This window comes from Pinus tabuliformis, chromosome X (assembly GCF_031772625.1).
Source record: "Pinus tabuliformis cultivar Carrire ecotype Pingquan chromosome X, CPIR1, whole genome shotgun sequence".
Classification (NCBI taxonomy): Eukaryota; Viridiplantae; Streptophyta; class Pinopsida; order Pinales; family Pinaceae; genus Pinus; species Pinus tabuliformis.
Window position 1 is genome coordinate 225,328,919 of NC_142308.1, and position 17,486 is coordinate 225,346,404.

A 17,486-nucleotide genomic window follows, 5' to 3' on the forward strand; every position below is an offset into this window, starting at 1 on the left:
TTGAATACCTTAGATACAAGGTTACTTATTTCCAACATTAATCTTTTATGTCTATTTAAGATTATAAGAAAATAACAAAGAAAAATACCTTAGATACAATGTCACTTATTTCCAACATTAATTTTTTATGTCTATTTAAGATTATAAGAAAATAACAAAGAAAAAATGCAGCAAACAAAATGCATCAAATTTATCAATATTGCAAATATAGTAATATAAATAACAAAAATTCAAACCTAAAGTTTAATATAAAAAAGAAAATATTGAATATTAAAAGTAAGCTTTAAGTGATCAACACATATCAAGAAACTTATATTTCAATCTCTTTCTCTTCCAAACCCAAATTTATTCAACAAAATATATATATATATATATATATATATATATATATATATCACAAAAAATGAACACCTTAAATTGAATTCCATATAAACAATTGCAATGAACCACTATCATCCAATTTACTAATAACTATAATTCAAATAAAAATAAAAATAAACTATTTTAAAATTTTGAAACTTTTTAATATATAAATTACCCTCTCTTTAGCTTTCAAATACTAAACTTTTTTTTGGATAAAATTTCTATAACATTGTTTTTACAATTTTTAACCTATAACCTCACCTTTTCTCTAGCTTTTTAATATTACACTTTTCTTTCTAAATATAAAATTTCTATAACATTATTTCATATAAAAATTATTATTTCCCCTACTTTTTAATTAAAAAAAATAATTTTAAATTATATTTTTCATACGTTCTAATATAAAAATTTTAATTTACTAATAAAATTTATTAATTATTATTTTTCGCACTTTATAATACAATTTTTTTGTCTATTCATAAAATAAAGATTATAAAGTCAGTCCGTGAATGCTTTGGTGGGAGGGCTATTTCTATGGATCTATTTTACCTTGAGTGTTTGCTAATGGATGGAAAGCGATTAAAAACTATTCCCAAGCGACTTGCTTTCTACTCAGCATCTTTGCTTATAACAGCAACGACAGTTTTGAAAATAAAAAGAGTCGGAGAACCTTGGTCACTGTTAACATAAATTGAATCCATAAACTTAAAAAATCCGTACCATATTAAATTTATCGTATTATGACGCGAACCGAATTGTATTAACGAATTTCCGAATTTTTTAGGCCGATACGGCCGAACTTGGTAACTTAGCTTTAAAGCATGCAAATTGATAAGGAAAGCGTCAGTTGAGATCCCTGCACCTAGAAATGAAGGAAAGCGTCAGTTGAGATCGCTGCACCTAGAAATGAATTGGAGGGAATCTCGAGCGACAGACGCAATGAGGTTGTTACTTTGTAGTCAAAACCGTCGAAAGATTCAATAATAGCTACCAATGCTCAAATTCCAAACAATGTTCAAGTTTCGAAGCTTCTAAATTTGAATCGTTTAGTGAGAAATTGCTCAAATTGGAAGATGGAAATGAAGACTACGTCACTGTGCAGAACCATTCATTTTCTCTCTGGTTTCAGCAAAATTTTTGTTGTAACCATTGTTACGAGTATTTATCGAAATAATCATACAAGTGCAATGGGTCAGGCTCGACTATAGGCTTTTCACAGACATGTTGAGTTCACCAAGCTCCCGCGTTAATGCAAATGTTAGGAGTGACTGAAACGACACATCGAGCATCGGGAGGCTTTGACGTCAGATGCTGAGCTGCAGCAGGCTTTGGCTTTGACACTGGATGCAAAGGTGGATGACCGAATCATAGACTGCAGCCTTGCTTACCTAGACTTCGGCCTTGTTCATACAAGATCGCCTGCACAAAGCATCGGGAAAATCTTCAAATGGCATGTGAAACCAACGGTAATTCTTCCGCGCTTCAAATTTGCATTTGCTTGCACACTTCGGCCTTGCTCGAACAACTTCGCCTGCACAGAGCACCGGGAAAATCTTCAAATGGTATGTGAAAACAACTGTAATTTTTCCACGCGTCGTATTTGTATTGGCTAGGTCGACGAAATTAGGACGCTGGCATTGGCTGGGCTGAACAGTATTTTCCTAGCCCAATCCCCAAAGACAGTAATGTATAATTAAAATTTAGGCAGTAGTTTAACGATTATGTTTTCGTGTTCTGGAAATTATGAAAATTCAGGTTTATTTTGAAAAAATTTGGTAGGGAATTTTGTAAATCTAAATAAAAATTGTTAAACTTCATAATTTTAGGTGTTTTAGAAATTTTTGATGGCACTGAATCTATTTCCACCATCAAAAATATGATTCAAACACTCTACATAAAAAATTTTGAAATTCTTTTTATCTAAATTCTATCCAAGATCTAACAATTCATTCCTCCACCTAGTTAGACAGACGACTCCAAAATTTAAGAGTTTAACAATGGTACGGAAAGATGATGTTGGTTCAATATTATTTGATTATATCTATGTTATTATATGCGTTGAGTTTTACCCTGGTGTCAAGAGGATATGTGACAACAGCCAAGGGAAACACATCATCAACCCGTGTCCAGAGGGTGTGGTGGCAAAGCCAGATGTGGCTCACGACCTGACTACTGCATTACGGACTTGGCATTAATGATTTTGTATTTAGGATTTATAATGCTAAGTTATAGTTAATGGAGTTATTTTTAGTGTGATTATTAGGAATTTTTTTGGAATTTTTTGGTCTAATTTCTCTAAAATTTCACAAGAATTGATTGAAATCACAAGATTGATGAGTAAACTCTGCACAATAAAAATGCCTTAAAATTTTTTCATGACACTGAATCTATATATACAATCAAAAACTAATTTAAATAACACAAATCCAAATTTCACTTCGAAATTTTCAGCAATTTCCAACACCAAAAACTCTAAAATAGCACACTATAAACAATTCTGTCGAAGAATAATTCCGTCAACCATTTATATAAACATTTAAAATAAGCGGATTAACAAAAGTAACATAAGACTCTTGGGAGTAACATGAGTATTTATACTCTCCTCATAAAAACACTAAATGGTAAGTTAAAGCCGAGCTAATATTGTGAATGGCAAATATGGTAGTAAACTCAATACAATGGTGTAGAGTATACGTGTAAGTATATGTATATTAGACATCAACCCCAATAAGGATTCCCATGGAAAAGTAATCAATACACAACTAATGGTATTAGGGGATTTATAAAAAGAAATATTTCCAAGTCATAATTAATAAATAATTATTAATTATTTGTTGATAATTTACAATTAATAATTTTTTATTTATAATTAATAATAAATTTTTAATTATAAAAATAAATAGTTTATTAATAATTAATTTATAACAATTAAGTAATAAAAAAATATTTATTATTGAATCTGATCCATATCAATTTTATGAGAAAGAATTTTTTGGCGTAAATCACATGATAATGTATTTTTCGACGCTTTTCGAACCTAGAGCATGGGAGAACCAAGTCTTCTACACTAGCAGACCATGTAGAGAAGACTAAACATCATGCTTGTCTTGAGGAGGCCCAAGTTATTGCTAAGGTTGCACAGTTCCATCACCGAAAATTTAGAGAAGCCATTGAGATTGAAAAAATACCAAGCAATCTCAATAGGAATGATTACTGGAAGATCAGTAGTTGCTGGATCCCTGCGCTCTCTTCCTAGTCGTTTCTTCCCTTTCCTCCCCCTCCATCCTTATTGACTTGTTCTTTTTTTTCCCATAGTGAAACTTCTAGCTAACTTGTTTACTTTATCCATTCTTAATTGAGTTTTTGATCCTCTTTGGAGATCTCCCTCATTCTCTTTTCCTTTTATTTATAAGATGGTCCTTTTCAGGACTATCTGAACTATCTGAATGGGTTAAAATTATCTGGTAGTTGATAATTATTTGAATTTAAGTAGTAAGTTTATGCTCACATTAGATAACTTTACTAATAAATTTATATTAAGTAGTTAACCAAACCATTAGTAATAAGAATTATAATGTTATTATAATATAATAATAATAATTAATAATATTATTTTAGTAAATATTAAATCCATACATTACTAATGGTTATATTCCCGAGATCTATTAATATTTGTTAACATTTTACTCATTATGATTTTTTGTATCCCTAAATTTATTTTAACTCAAATTTGATTAACATGTTGCTTAAAATAACACAAAATTCAAACCAGAAAGTATTAAAATCATATTTCTAAACTTTATTAAAATTCAAAACATTATAAAATATAATGGTATCCACCCTAAGATAACTATTTATCTAATTACATTACTAAATAATTTAATTAGTCAAAACTAGTCGTTTTCTGGGTCTATTATAACGGTTTGTCCAATCTGGTTTAATATAGCCATTTTCTAGTCAAACCTAGCCGTTGGAAGATCTGCTATCCCTATTTAACATGTAGCCATGATCTGATTCTTCAACTTCCCCTGACGATGAACCACACCCTTGATTGAAATGCATTGACAAATACATTATCATATGATTTGCGGAAAAATTCTTTCTCATAATATTTATTACTATATTTTTTAATTATTATTATTTTTTTCAATTATTTTTATAAAGATAAAAAATATATTTATTATTTTGAAAACAAATTAAACAAATCAGTAATAAAAATGAAAAACAATTTTGTTAACTATATTTATGACATCTAATACACGGATAAAGTTAAATTGCTCATTTTTAAAGCGATAACCCATTGTCATAAGCTCCTACGCCACTAGTTTATGAGCGTCCTTATGTCTTGAATGCAATGACGGATGGCTATATTAATTATTAAGCTAATGAGAGGGCACGTGGTTAGCCCGCAAAACTTTGCTATAATTCAATGTGTATATATTGAGGTAATTATACAAGTAATGACATAAATGTAATAGGATAGTTTATTAAAAAGTTTTATGTGAATTTTTACGCTTAGAACCTTTCATATAATTTAATTGGTATATATGGTGGTAAATATACTAGTATTGAGTTAAATGTCATAGGGTTAGTTCATTAAAAAGTTTTATAGATCCATCCTTCTTGTGCAAGAGGCCATACATTCAAGCATAAGCCGAAATGAGAAAGGATTTGTCCTAAAGCTAGCCTTGCCAACGTCTTCGATAGGGTTAGACATTCCTTTCTGTTGGCAGTGCTTCAAAAAATGGGATTTCACTCCTCCTTCATTATTATGATCAAAGCCTGCATTTCAAATCCTTGGATCTCCCCTTTGATCAATGGTAGACCTTGTGCTGCTTTCCAATCCTCTAGAGGTCTTAGACAAGGCTGCCCCCTGTCCCCTTACTTATTTATCCTCATGGCTGAGTCTCTTAGCAAAGCCTTGGATTACAACCGAAGAATTGGTCTAATTACTGGCATCAAATTTGAGCAAGGTACAAAGAACATCAATCACTCCCAATTTGCTGATGATACCCTTTTGATGGGAGGAGCGTCCATCACTATTGCAAGGCGCTTCAAAAAGATCCTAGATCAATTCATGGATTATTCAGGAGGGAAAGTTAATCAGGTAAAAAGTTGCATCTATGGATGGAATGCAACAAATAACATCATCCACAGCATTGCAAATACTCTAGGAGTCTCATACAAGCTAAACTGGAGCCACTACACATATCTAGGGATGCCGGTGAGTATGGGACCTCTGAAGGCCGATACATGGAATGAAATGCTTGACAAAATAAAGAGAAAAATCCAACAATGGGGTTCTATGTGGCTGAACCCAGCAGGACGCCTTGTACTTCTAAAATCTGGGCTGGCCTCTCTGCCCATTTATCGCTTCTCTTTGTACCAAGCTCCAATGGCCTTCCATCAAAAAATGGAAAGAGCTCTTAGACACTTTCTCTGGCAAGGAGGGAAAACGGAGAAAAAAAAGTTCAATTTGGTTAGCTGGAAGAATGTCATTCAGCCTCAAGAGAAAGGAGGGCTTGGAATAAGATCTCCAAAACTGCTGAACTTAGCCCTTGGAGCCAAAATAATTTGGAGACTGATTTCAGGGGCCTCAACATGGTGGAAGACGGTCCTAGAGGCCAAGTATCTGAACAGCACAAGGCATCAACTCTTGGACACCAACATTCCCAATAGAGACAGCACAAAAATCTGGAAACTCTGCAAGAAAGTCATACCCTTTATGTCCCAAAACATATCAAAGGTCCCAGGAGGGGGGAGCAGCATTAATTTTTCCACTGACAAAATATTAGGACAGCACCCTATGGGGTCAAACATAGAGGCAACTCCTGCCATAAGTTGGCTTAATGACAGAGGTATATGGTGCTTGGCTCAAATAACGCATTGGGGAAATCATTCTCAAGCTTGGGTAGGTTGGAAACTACTGGACTACCCTAGAGAGCTAGAAACAAGCGTTGTAGCTTTAAAGAACCTTCTGCACAGTAAAGCTCTGACCCAAAGAGGTAAGCAAGATGGGTATCGCTGGGATCCCACGGGAACTCAGTACACAGCCAAGGCAAGGTATCAACATCTTTGCGACAGCGCCTTTCCATAGGCCATATGGAGTCAATGGAAATTGGTTTGGAGAGCTGAAGCCCCTCCTAAAGTAAAATTCTTCTTCTGGCTTCTTCTGAAAGGGAAGATTCTAACAGCAGAAAACTTAAAAAAAAGAGGCATTATGGGCCCGTCCAGGTGCCCAAACTGCTGTCAAGCTGAAGAAACAATACAACACCTGTTCATAGATTGTCAGGTAGCAGATGATTGCTGGAGGCAGATGGCCTCAATCGGGGAAGTCACATGGGAACCAAAGGCAACCATTGCAGAAACTGTCTATAATTGGAGGAAAAATTGTCCTTGGAAAGGAAAAAAGAGCAAATTAACGCAAAGGATATGGAACACTATACCTTTAACTCTTGTTTGGCGTATCTGGCTGGCAAGAAACAGAAAGGTATTTCAAGACAAAGGATGCAATACTAGAGTCATGTGTCACAAAGCTAAGAACTTAGCGGTGGAAGCAATTGTAGTCCACACTCAAGGCAAGATCGAGACCACCAATTACAGCGTTGAAGAAAGAAATTTGATCAACCATGTACAAGGAAACCAAATCAGCATCCAGGCACCAAGGCAAGGAAATCTACAATCGAAGGAGACAAGCAGCGTTTGGAAACTCAGGCTCAAGGAAGAGGAATTCGCACTCTGGCTGAGCAATTGCAATAGGTTCTACATGTTCTTTGACGGCGCCTCAAAATCAAATCCTGGCCTGGCAGGTGCAGGGGGTCTCATCTGCAATGCCAATGGCGAGACTATTCTTCATTTCGAATGGGGGCTGGGAGAACTATCCAATAACAGGGCAGAGGGATTGGCTTTGTTCCAAGGGCTCACCCAACTGATCAAGATAGGAATTAAGAAGGTGATAGTCTTTGGCGATTCAGCAATCATCATCAGACTCATGGTGCAAAGGCAGAGCACGCCAAACGCTCTTCTGCAGCAAATCAACTGTAGGAACCAGATCCTTCACGACTTGCTGGAGGAGGTCCGATATTACCATATATTACGTGGACTAAATAAAGATGCTGACAAGTACGCCAACAAGGCCTGTGAACGTTCCAAAGGCAATCTTAGCTGTAATAACATCTCATCCTTCCAACCTTTACCATGAGAACTACGCAGCTAGTCAACGTTAGGGGAAACGTAATCAACAGAATCCATGACTGCAGGCAAATCAATAGCGGAGGGGACAGTACAGGTAAGGTAGAAAGGACTTGCATCAGAATCCAGATTAGGAAATCTACTCAGAGCATGGGAATCCGGCATCACGCAGAAGGAAATCGTCCTAACCACCAGAGCATAGATCCTGGCCAAGATATGCGTTGGAAGGTGCGGTGGACCATTGGGAAGCGCAGACCTTCCTCCCATCACAGCATACCGAAAAAATCTTTATATGCCCCTGGTGTCCAGACTCATCTTCCCACAAGAGAAAGTTATATCCACAGTTTCAAGAGCGGAATTGCTGCTGCACCTCTCCAAGTTGTTCGCGGTAGTCTCCTCAAGCTCGAGGACATCTCCTCAAGTGGTATTTGCATTCTCAAGAGCAGTGCTGCCTCTGCACGCTCGGAGGCCCTCACCAGAAGCAATAAAAGTCCTCAGAGGCACCGAGACAAGAAGCTGATCAGCGCCTACGGTTATTTTCCAGACCCAATGGAGCGTCCAGAGCAGTGCTTTCATTGCAGGGATTTACAAGCAGAATTTGAAGAGGTGCGTGCACAACAGCAAGCCCTGGAGGATCAAGTGCGCAGTCTGGAAGCTAGGCTTGAAGAACAATGTAGAATTCTCCATGAGAAATACAGGGCTGAGATGAATCTCTTCTTGCATAGAGTTCACTCCCTGCATGAACAGTTTAGCAGTCTGAATAACAGATGCAGCCATGCTGAAGAAAAGATATCCATCCTCAAGTTTATGATGGATAAAAAGTTCAAAGACGCAACTTCCTCTTCTAGTGCAAAGCAGAACGAACCAGACCTGGACCCAGAAGGGTCTACTGCAAGGAAGATAAGTCATATAGACATAGATTAGTCATGGTTTGTAAATGTAAATTTTGGGGCTTTCAGTTTGTAAGAATCTACAGTAGCATAAGCAGTTTTAGGGGCAGGAAAACAACTGTAAGAATCAAGGAAAGTAACTTTTTTGTAACTCCTTGGATTCAGAATGCTCAGGAAGCATCTTATGTATGGCAAAATGCTCACTTTTTTTTCAGATTAATATATAGCAACCGAACTCTGTCTCAAAAAAAAAAAAAAGTTTTATAGATGTTTTTTTAATTTAAAAGTATTGTTTAATTAATTAATATGTATTATTATTATTAATTATTAATACGAGTAATAAAAAAATAATTTCGACTCAATTCTTATTTAATTGTATATTGGAAAACAAATGAATTTAGAAAATTGAGATGAAAATTTTAACAAGGTAGAATTTTTATTTCTTTATATTAATTTAATTAAAAAATAATAATATCAATCAAATGATACAAAGTTAATATCTAATATAATTAAAGTTATTATTATGATGTTTTTAACTTAATTGTTATTTATATTAATAAAATATAAAATAAAATAGAGTTGAGTATTTAATTTATTAAAAAAAAAACATTTTAAGTTGTTTATGGTTGTTTTTTTTACTATTTTAATATTGCATAATGTTATTACCAAAAAAAAGTAGTATGGATGTTTAATAAGTTTGAGAATTATAAAAAAAAATTCTCAAAATTTGTAGTGCTTGTGGAATATATTATTTTTAGTGCTTGTGGAATTTAATATTTATCATGTTTGAATTTTAAGTTTAATGAATTTTAAATTAGACTCTGTAATTGTGTTAAATTTTTACTAGAATGTGTTTTTTTTTAACTATGAAGTTTTAAGTTGCACTATTTATGTGTTTTTTTTTTCTTTACAGTAGACAGAGATATTTTCCTTTGTTCCCAGTAAAAAAAAGTTATTTTTGGTATGGATCTAACTATTTGGAAATTTCTCTTCCTTTGTTCCCAGTAAAAAAAATTTGCTTTTGGTATGGATCTAACTATTTGGAAATTTCTCCCCTTTGGGATTATTGAGTTTCTGTTTCATTAGCAATTCAGGCTTCCTTTTTCGGTCTTGACGAAATTTAAGTTGGTTTGTAGACAATGGTGTATTACTTTGGAAAACTTGTTTTTCCTTGTGAGCTGAGATCAATGTCGTGAGAAAGAGTTAGGATTTATTTATTTGCTCGCTCATTTTTCCACTGATTGCTTGATAGCATCATACCTTAACAATAGTGGTCACTTCTTTACTGTGGTTTTTCCTTTTCTTAATTTTGCATACAAAATTGAATGTATAGTGGGATCAATGATTTTGTACATCAAGCTTGGAAGTTATTTGCATACAAAAAAATATTTAATTTTCAACCATTTTATGAAGGCGTTTAGAAATCTTGGGGTTCTTAGACTTGGGGAGCAAGGATTCCTCTCTTTATTGCAAAAATGAAGTCCACAAAAATATGAATGGGTGTTTTCGAAACATGTTTCTAAAAACATGGATTCACATTTTCAAATTTGCAATTGTGTTGACAATGTTTGGAAGAGGATAAACCTTCCGTATGGTGGTGTAATGCCACCAAAGGAGGCTATCTTGTTTAAAGAAAAGTTTCATTGCGTATATCTAGACAAATATTATGAATATTACCCTACTTATGGTTACACTATCTACCGGTTGGAATTGAATAGAAACAATTGGGTTTATTCATTTGTTCCTATTGTTCACATACAATGTATGTCATTAGGGTTGCACATGAATCAACTTGTTTACATAGTTAATAATGGTTCCACCTCTATTTGGTCACTTGAAGAGATAAAGAATCTTGAATATGGTCGAGTCCCAAAAGAGCGAAGTATGGAATATTTTGAAGACAATCTCTCGAAAGAGCGAAGTATGGAATATTTTGAAGATGATTGGGGATACATATTGTCATTGATTGAATCTATGTTGGTGGACATAAATAGTAATGGGTCATGTTACCTACCTTTGTGCATAGTTCAAGAAAAAGTCCTTATGCTGGGTTGATCTGAAGTGCAGTTAAAGGTGTATGATTCAGTGTCTAGATTCTGCAAAACAACAATTGTCGATGGATTGTTTGTGCTTGAATCCTCATGCTTCTATCTACAAACGGTTGAATATTTTGATGATGTGATTGAAAATGAAAATGTTTTTTCGCTTATTCCAAATGCAGATTCTATTGTTGAGATACCTCCACTACCTGTGGATGTATTGAATTAGCCTTTGAGACTTGAACATGTTTGTTTCTTCATATTGTTGAAGACCCTATGTATGTTTAATGTTTTTAAATATTTTTTTGAAGATCATTGTAATTCACATTTTGAAGTTACATTCAGGGCAAAACTATGCTAACTTTGGAATGTAGTTCGTAGCCTCATGTGTCTATCTACAAATGGTTGAAGATTTTGATGATGTGATTGAAAATGGAAATGTCTTTTTGCTTATTCCAAATGTAGATTCTAATGTTGAAAAAACTTCACTACCTGTGGATGTATTGAATTACCCTTTGAGACTTGAACATGTTTTTTTTTTAATAATGTTGAAGACCCTATGTATGTTTAATGTTTTTAAATATTTTTTTAAGATCATTGTAACTCACATTTTGAAGTTATAATGAGGACATAGGTATGCTAAATTTGGAATGTGGTTCGTATTTCTTTGTTTTTTGAAATTTGTAAAAAACGAAAGTTTTTCCTACTTATTAGGAATAAATATTTTGTTGGTATGAATCCATAATTGGCGGAACTTGTTATTGTATTGATTATATGTAAGGGGATCATTTTTCCATGTGTTCGAATTTTGTGGTAGGAAACATAATTCTTCAAATATTTCTTCTGTGTGGTTTTGTTAGTTTTTAGTTTTTTCAAGATTGAAGAGCAGGGATTAGCCTCCAAGGGAATTGCAAAATGAGTTTTGAAATGACTTTAACTTTATCATAGAAATGTTGAGTGGTGAGAAAATACATTACCCTGCTGCTACATGGAAATGATCAAACGAATACCAATGAAAGTGGTATCATTATAATAAGGAAGTCATTAAAGCAGAAAGAAGAGTTTTGTATCAACAAAAAAAAATAGATTTAGCAAATCATGAAGGAGGAGATGTAAATTGTGAGTATGAAAAGCAGAGTGGTTTTCTGCAGCGAAGCTTTTGTTTTCATGGTTGTTTTCCTGGATGTTTATGATGTGAAAGAACTTATATTTTTTGAAGATTTACTAACTTTCATCTTCTTTGGGAAAATTATGTTTGGAAAGAGAGTCTTCATATGAATGACAATGGTATTTTGTGTGAAAACAATGGAAGAAATGAAATTTTGGGAGTTGATGACAACTATAGGAATGAACTGTTTCATAAAATGGTTGAAAATTTGGGAGACTCTGTTGGCGAACAGGGTCAGGCCTCTCCTAGTAGCAACTATATTATTAATATAGTTACCCCTACCAAATCTATATGTAATGTGTTTGTTCCAACAATGTAGACAGTTCAAGTTTTTTTCTTTGGCATTCTTTCTTTTTCTTCTTCATGCGAAGTTTTTACTGATGTATTTTTTCCCATATTTCTTTTTCAAAATTGTGTGAAAATGATTACTAACCGATAAACATATTTAGAAGTAGTGCAACATTTATTTAATCATGAATGCGAGAGTCGATGACCAACTTGTCAAATGTCACGAAATAATGAAATGTATAGCCTAAGTAACCGTAAGTTTAGAAAATTTCATATTTAGATAGGAGAATGTTTTATTGGCATGTTTGTTTGGTTTTTTGTTGACTGTCTCAAAATTTTTCTACTATTCCATATATTTTTTCAAATGTTGTATGTTTTGAACATTTTTTTTACGTCGAGACTCTTGATAGAAGTGAGAGCCTTCGGGGTCGTGGAAATGGTGGAAGATATGCTATAATGGAATATGATTCTGTTTAAAAACTTCTTGTGTAGGATTTCTTTGGTGATAGTGATATGCTTGCTAGAATGGTTGATAATTTTCGCTGGTTTGTTGAAAATGTTGGAACCAGTATTTGTTGATGTGGCTCTAGAGAGAATATTGTTGAAGCCAAAGAATGTGAATACACTTTTCCTCTTGGTGTAACATAGGTGCTTAATGCAGATTTATTTTGAAATATTTTGTGCTTGTGAATGTTAAATTTATATTGTTTTACGCATTTATTTTTTGATGTTTTTTGGAAGAATATTTCTCTAGTGAGTAGTGGTGGAGAAACAAATTTGAAACCAACTCAAGCAATATCAGCTTCAAGAATTCCACATGGACAATGGAATGATTAAGAAAATGTAAATTATTTTTGTTTTATTAACAAATTTAAGTTGTTTTGTAGATCTTTTGTTCTTACAAAGGTTATTTTTTTCTTCCAAGCAAAATTTGCTTAGGTCTAATGAATGTAGAAGAATAATTTGCCATTCCTTTATCGAAATAAATGATAAAAAAAGTACTCCAATGTCACAAGTTATTTCACATCATTGCCAAGCTAGAACTGTGTCTCATAGAGAAAATGAAAGTGGTCCCTATCATTTTAATGAAGACATGGTTGATGTCCACAAAAACTTTCATGCAAGGATTGAGACTTTGTCTATTGTGCATATGTTTCATGTGTGCAAAGAATGTTATCCAGGTATACAAGTTGTCATATTGCATGACGACCCATTTGTAAAAGATGTAAGTGTGAGAAAGGTTCTCATCACTTTTTGCACTTTAACAACATGGATTCAAGTGACAAGCTCGAGGTTCTAAGAGTTTTGACACAAGTTGAAGAGATGCTAATAGCATGGGTAAATCCAATATTGTAAGTGACGCATACTCATGGTGGTAAACATAAATATAGCAGACACATGATAAGTTTTCTACAAGATATTTCTTCGATTGCGAAGAAGCTTCCACGATGTGTTGAAGAACTAGATTTTTTTATTGTAAGAAGATGAGGTGTTCAATCTAAATATTATGAATGCTACGTGAAGAGACAACATGTGATAGATGCATTGCGTTATAAAATTGAAATGGAAAAGTACTACAGGGATGTGGAAATTCACATGGATTCAATTACTGCTCTTCTGAAAAGACCTATTAATGTTTTTAGGAGATTCCAATATGTTGATAGTGATGTTGATGAAATATCTAAGATGGATGCAGAGATTGAAATAAATGGGTCTAATTGTTTACACTGTCACCCATCATCCTTTCTTTCTTGCTTTCTTAACAAATCTAGGGAAGTTGATTGAATGAGAAGATTTATTGAGAATATAAATGGCACATCCATTGAACGAAAAAATCGGCCAGATATTTGTACATGTCCCATTAATGAATATAACATTGAAGGACTTCAAGATATGGCATTTCCCACTTTATTCCCTAGAGGTGATGTTGATTGGTTCCATCCTCGTATTTACAATGTTGAGATGCATGAACATGATTTGCATCTATTGAAATTTTATGATCAAAGATTTGGAGGCCATCCTCGGCCTCGATATTTCTTGTTGAATATGAATATGCAACATCATAGTCAGGGAATAACTTCTTTCTTTTTGAAGAAAAATATTCATGAAAATGTGCTTGCAACTTTTCAGGAGCTGCGTCAACAGCTTTTTGATTTTCCAAATAATAAGATGGATGAGATATTAATGCATTTTGGATCTCGTCTTAGGGATACAAGGGGTCATTTTACAAAGTGTTGTTCTAAATTGACTGACATGATCAATTAGTTGGGTTTCCCTACTTTGTTTTTTATATTGACTGTGACTAAGATAAAGTGGCATGGTTTTCATAATGTTATGCATTCAAATAGAGATTGTCATCAACAAAGTGAGGATGCAAAAAAAATTCAAAATGAAATTCAATACCAGCATATAGTCTCTATGTACATGCACGAAATATTCAATATCTTTTGTGACATAGTCTTACAGAGATATCTTGGTGCTAAAGACTTTTGGTATAGTCTTGTAGTTGTTCCTTTTCGATGACTTTATAGTGATTTGAAGAAAAAGGTATGTTCTCGTGGTTTATTATTATATGTTAACTGCATGTTTTGAATCTTTTTAGGTACGAGTGGAAGCATAGAGTTTCAGATCACATCCACAGTTTCATGTGGTTGCCTAAAGCACCAGATATGGAAACATTGGATTGGTCCAACGCCACTGTTGTTAGCGCAACAAAGAACTACTTTAACAAATATGTTATAGCCTACAATACATGTGACATACATCATCGAAATGTCATGATCCCTCAAGTTGTAATTGATGATCCATGTCTTTTGAATACTCAACAAGTTTTTCCTTGCAATCCTAAAGAATATTATGAACATTTAGTGAACTGTGTCCAAAGGCATAAAAAATGTAGAATGATTCTTGTTTACACAAAAAAGGTTATGTCATGCCATGTTGCTATCATGCTCCATGGGAGATTTGTGTGGATTGAACATTCTGCATAGATGAAAAAGGGAAAAATGCAATGAATTGACACGAAATGATGACCATTTAAATATTCAAAATGCTCATGTTTTAACAATGTAGCTAGAAAATGTTGATTGTTAGCGAGTTCTTTCATGACATAATGTTTTGAAGAATATTGGAAATATGCTTCAAAGGTAGAGAAAATATTGGAAAGTTATCATGAAATGTTGTCCAAAGTTGCTAGTGGGAGTGCATTTGAGGCTCCTACATTATTTGCGTATATAGGGTTCCTTGCTGAAACGCTTGTTGAGCATGATATTGGATCTCAATAAACATGCCAATTGTTTCTAAATATCCATCTTGTTGTCTGTAGTAAAAAATTCTTCTCATTGAATGTTGGGAAGAAAATGCAAGAAAGGCTTTCATGCATTGTGATGAAGTTTTGTGTGGAAGAAATTTCATTCAACTTTATCAAAGCCAACCTATTTTCTTGGAACATTTGTGCTTGATAGAAACAAAAATATCATGGAGTTTTGAGGTGAAGCATAGGCAAGAGAAATGGAAGCCACACGATAATCATGCTAACATTCGTGTCTGGCCACAATTTTATGCTCTTCCTAATGAGGGGCCGTAAGAGTTTGAAATATTTTGTTGGAGTGAGTTGCTTTTATACAAGTCAAGAAACTGGTTCCGATATGGGGTTGTCTACTGAGATTATTGTTGAGAATTAGAGGAACTAGAAATATCGCTCATGGCATTCTGACCGAGGCCCTTTACCAAATGAAGGCGATGAAGAGGATGTGGATCCGCTTATACATGAAGAAAATGTTAATCGATATTTCGAAGAGTGGTTGCTTTTTTCACGGTTAGTTCCTCCAATATGTGTAAACATTTTAGACCTTGATAATCTTGGTAGAAGGGAGTTTTATATCGAATATAATTAGTAGGAAATGATGGTCTCAAATGGTTTTTTAGAACAAGGGATCAATTTTGTAAAATATGCATGGTTCATAGGTGTTCGCGATTGTGGCTTCATTAGGGACACACATTTGCTGCCTTCCTTTCTATAAAAAAAACAAATAAATTCTTTGAAATTATTTTTCGACACTTTTCTAATGATGAAAATGATGGTTCTTTGAAAATCATTATTCTAGGTACTATTGCAACAAGGAAGTCTTCTCTCATTGGTTGTATTTCTCATGCTCTTTCTAGTTCAACAACAGATGGAAAAAGTCCTTTGTTATTTCTTTCTCCAACTGGTATTGTTGCTTTTAATATAAGTGGCAAAACAATACATTTTTCTTTAAAAATTCCCATAAAATATATGAATCCACTGCATGAGTAGGCTTTGGTAGTTTTTCAAGAAGAAATGTGGCACATTTGATATATATTGATTGATGAGATGAACTTTATAGGTCCAATGCTATTCATACAAATAGATTCTCATTTGCAAGAAGCCTTTCCTAGAGACTAGGATTGTCCTTTTGGTGGTAGGTCCATCATTCTTGTGGGTCAACTTTCCTAGTTGCCTCCCATTAAGGATAAACCCTTGTATGTAGGTAGAATAGTTGGGAATTTTTTTGGGAAAGCTTAAACATTGTTGTGGCTCTAGAAAAAATTTATAGGCATCAAGGAGATGATCCAAGACAAATGTCTTTTCACAATATTTTAACCAATATTAGAAATGTAGAGTATTTTATTGCTAATTGGGACCTTGTTATGACACGTGTTAATAGTTTCTTGGTTTGACAGGAAAGGACTTTGTTTGATTCTTCTTTTCACTTATTTGTGACGAATAATCTCGTCAATTTGCAGAATCAAAATATGCTTAAATAGAGAGAATAATAGAAATAAGTGATAGGATGATGATGTGCTAGAGCGTGAAGTACCTCTATGTCGTGGAGAGTGCATGATGTTAACATGTAATTTGTGGGTTGAAGCTAGTCTGGTTAATGGTGCACTTGGATATATTGAAAATATTTTCTTTGTGCTTGGTTCAAATCAACCACAACTTCCACAATTTGTTACCATCATGTTTCAAAAGTATTGTGGTGTTCCATTTGATAGGGACTGTCCAATTCTTTTATCGATTCCACTTGTTGTTAGGGGGAATATGAGACAAATTCCTTTGAAAATGGCATGTAGGTTGATAATACACAAATTAGAGGGGATGACTTTGCAACGAGCCACTATAGATATTGGAGATAGAGAGAGGCAGGGTCTCACATTTACAACTATATCAAGAGTGAAATCAATATATGGTTTGTGGATTTCATTTCCTTTTTCTTTTCAATGTTATGAAAAAATGCAAGACAGTGCATATGTTACACTTAGAAGAAAGAGGAGGAACGATTAAATTCACTATCATTTTTTGGGTATTTATCTAGAATATAATTTACTATTCATTAATTAGTTTTTTCTATTTGTTCTTCTTGCTTGCAATTATTTGTATGCATCTCTTTAAGAAAAAAAGATTACTTCTCTCTAGTTGTTGTTATCTTTTATAATAATTTGTATGCACCTTCATAAGCTCTTTTTTCTTCTTGTTGTTGATTTCAATAGAATTATTGATTGGTAAAGTAAGTAAATTGACCG